This window comes from Larimichthys crocea, chromosome III, assembly GCF_000972845.2.
Source record: "Larimichthys crocea isolate SSNF chromosome III, L_crocea_2.0, whole genome shotgun sequence".
NCBI lineage: Eukaryota > Metazoa > Chordata > Actinopteri > Sciaenidae > Larimichthys > Larimichthys crocea.
This window is the reverse complement of record NC_040013.1, coordinates 5,734,549-5,738,696: the sequence shown is the minus strand read 5'-3', so window position 1 is coordinate 5,738,696 and position 4,148 is coordinate 5,734,549.

Genomic DNA, 4,148 nt, shown 5'->3' with positions numbered 1-4,148 from the left:
CTGGAAACTAGATACACATTCACTGTCTTTCTCGTGTTTGAGAACGTCAGAAGCATGTGGAGTCTCCATTACCTGCAGTCACTGGTAAGATATGTCACTTCATTACTATGCAGTGCAGCACACAGCACTACTGTAAACCAGAATATGTTTTGATGGACATAAGATTTACTCACTGAATCATCTACATTCAAAGTTAACGTTGTACTGTATTCACAAAAAAGAAGCTCTTTTAGTTCTGTAATTGTTGATTCTAATTTGATCATGACGGCATCTCTGTTTTCAAATACATTGTTGATGTGTCCAACTTCTGTATCCAGTGTGAACCTTTGGATTCACAGTTAGAATTCTTTCATTAAAAATCCCTATTGCACTTTTTGTCCCTCATGCTGAATAGTATTCACATGGGGAGGCAAAATGTATCATTTAACAGCTGGGGGGACTGAACTAATGAAGTCATTTCTACATTTATTTTTCTGTCCTCAGCTCCTACCAACACGTCAGCTTCAGAGCAACAGGACAAAATGAAACCAGTATAAGACTGCAGTGGAATAAAGTGAACAACATATCAGCTTTATCCTCCAGTTTAATGGACAGAGCATACAACACTGCACCAGCTGGAGATGGACCCAATAAATCACACAGTGTCATCTCACTGCTGGAACTAGATAACACATTCACTGTCTTCTCTGTGTTTGACGTCAGAAGCAGTGGAGTCCCCATTGACTGCAGTCACTGGTAAGACATGTCACTTCATTACTATGCAGTGAGCTACACAGCACTACTGTAAACCAAGAAAATATATGATTGTAAATATTGACTCACTGAATTATCTTCATTCCAATGTATCTATTTGTACTGTATTTAACAAAACAGTCAGCCCCTAATTTACCCAGAATAAACCAATTCCAGACAGCACTCTGTTCTCAGAGATTTTGTAATCTGTTAATTAGTGTAATGTATGGATATAAAGAAAAGAATTCAAAAATGTAATTTGATTGTAAAACTTTGGGATGCAAAATTGATAATTTTTAACAGCCAGTGTAAGTGACCTGTTAAAAATCTTCTTTTTTTTTTTCTTTTTTCAGCGCCTGCGAACACAGTCAACTTACATCAACAGGACAAGATGAACCAGTTATCAGTCTGCAGTGGAATAAAGTGAACACACTGTCGCTTTATCCTCCAGTTTAATGGTACAGAGACATACATCACTGCACAGCTGGAGATGGACCAATAAACACACTGGTCATCTCTCACTGCTGGAACTAGATAACATTCACTGTCTCTCTGTGTTTGAGAACGTCAGAAGCAGTGGGAGTCTCCATTACTGCAGTCACTGGTAAGACATGTCACTTCATTACAGCAGTGCAGCTACACAGCACTACTGTAAACCAGAACATATATGATTGGTATAATATTTACTTCACTGAATTATCTTCATTCCAATGTACTATTTTGGATACTGTATTTAAACAAACAGTCAGCCCCTAATTTACCCAGAATAAACCATTCCAGACAGCATCTCTGTTCTCAGAATTTTGAATCGTGTTAAATTAGTGTAAATTATAGGATAGAAGAAAAGAATTCTAAAAATTAATTTGATTGTAACATTTGGGATGCAAAATTGATAATTTTAACAGCAGTGTAAGTGAACTGTAAAAATCATTCTTTTTTTTTTTCTTTTTTCAGCTCCTCAACACAGTACAACTTACTATCAACAGGACAAGATGAAACCAGTATCAGTCTGCATTGGAAATAAAGTGAACAACAAGTCAGCTTATCCTTCAGTTTAATGGTGCAGAGACACATCACTGCACCAGCTGGAGATGGACCAATAAATCACACAGTGTCATCTCTCACTGCTGGAACTAGATACACATTCACTGTCTTCTCTGTGTTTGAGAACGTCAGAAGCAGTGGAGTCTCCATTACTGCAGTCACGGTAAGATATGTCACTTCATACTATCAGTACAGCTACACAGCCACTACTGTAAAACACACTATATTTGATTGGTATCATATTTACCACTGAATCATTTTCATTCCAAATTCTCTTGAGAATTGTAATAACAAAACAGTCAACCTTTCTTTACCCAGAATGAATTGAATTTCATCAGACAAAATCTCTGTTCTCATTATTTTGTAGAATCTGTTTATTAATGCACAACATTTAAGGCAAGATTCAATCAAGTCATTCTAATGTAATCATTTGTACCTCAAATGGACCATTACTTTTGTAACTTGGATGCAAATTAATGTCATTTTTACAACCAGAGGTGAGTGACCTGATAAAAATCATTTATTTTTTCTTTCTTTTCTCAGCTCCAGTCAACAGATTCAACTTCAACTCAACAGGACAAGATGAGACCAGTACAGTCTGCAGTGGAATAAAGTGAACAACAATGTCAGCTTATCTTCCGTTTAAGGGTACAGAGACATACATCACTCACCAGCTGGAGATGGACCAATAATCACACAGTGTCATCTCTCACTGCTGAACTAGATACACATTCACTGTCTTCTCTGTGTTTGAGAACGTCAGAAGCAGTGGAGTCTCCATTACTGCAGTCACTGGTAAGATATGTCACTTCATTACTATGCAGTGCAGCTACACAGCACTACTGTAAACCAAGAATATGTTTGATGGACATAAGATTTACTCACTGAATCATCTACATCAAGTTAACGTTGTACTGTATTCACAAAAAAGAAGCTCTTTTAGTTCTGTAATTGTTGATTCTAATTTGATCATGACGGCATCTCTGTTTTCAAATACATTGTTGATGTGTCCAACTTCTGTATCCAGTGTGACCTTTGGATTCACAGTTAGAATTCTTTCATTAAAAATCCCTATTGCACTTTTTGTCCCTCATGCTGAAAGTACTTTTCAATGGGGAATGCAAAATGTATCATTTAAACAGCTGGGGGGACTGAACTAATGAAGTCATTTCCTACTATTTTTTTCTGTCCTCAGCTCCTACCAACACAGTCAGCTTCAGAGCAACAGGACAAAATGAGACCAGTATCAGACTGCAGTGGAATAAAGTGAACAACAATGTCAGCTTTATCCTCCAGTTTAATGGTACAGAGACATACATCACTGCACCAGCTGGAAGATGGACCAATAAATCACCAGTGTCATCCTCTCACTGCTGGAACTAGATACACATTCACTGTCTTCTCTGTGTTTGAGAACGTCAGAAAGCATGGAGTCTCCATTTACGCAGTCACTGGTAAGACATGTCACTTCATACTATGCAGTGCACTACACACAGCACTACTGTAAACCAAGAATATATATGATTGGTAATATTTACTCACTGAATTATCTTCATTCCAATGTATCTATTTTGATACTGTATTTAACAAAACAGTCAGCCCCTAATTTACCCAGAATAAACCAATTCCAGACAGCATCTCTGTTCTCAGAGATTTTGTAATCTGTTAAATTAGTGTAATGTATGGATATAAGAAAAGAATTCAAAAATGTAATTTGATGTAAACATTTGGGATGCAAAATTGATAATTTTAACAGCCAGTGTAAGTGACCTGTTAAAAATCATTCTTTTTTTTTTTTTTTTTTCAGCCTGCGACACAGTCACACTTACTATCAACAGGACAATTGAAACCAGTATCAGTCTGCAGTGGAATAAAGTGAACAAAACATGTCAGCTTATTCTCCAGTTTAATGGTGCAGAGACATACATCACTGCACCAGCTGGAGATGGACCAATAAATCACACAGTGTCATCTCTCACTGCGGGAACTAGATACACATTCACTGTCTTCTCTTGTTTGAGAACGTCAGAAGCAGTGGAGTCTCCATTACGGCAGTCACTGGTAAAATATGCACTTCAATTACTAATCAGTACATCCAGTCAGCACTAATGTAAATCAACAATATATTGATGGACATAATATTTACTCACTGAATCATCTACATTCAAAGTTAACGTTGTATTGTATTCATAAAAAATGTAAGATCTTATAGTACTGTAATTGCTGATTCTAATTTGATCATGACGGCATCTCTGTTTTCAAATACATTGTTGATGTGTCCAACTTCTGTATCCAGTGTGACCTTGGGATTCACAGTTTAGAATTCTTTCATGAAAATCCCTATTGCACTTTTGTCCCTGACATGCTGAATA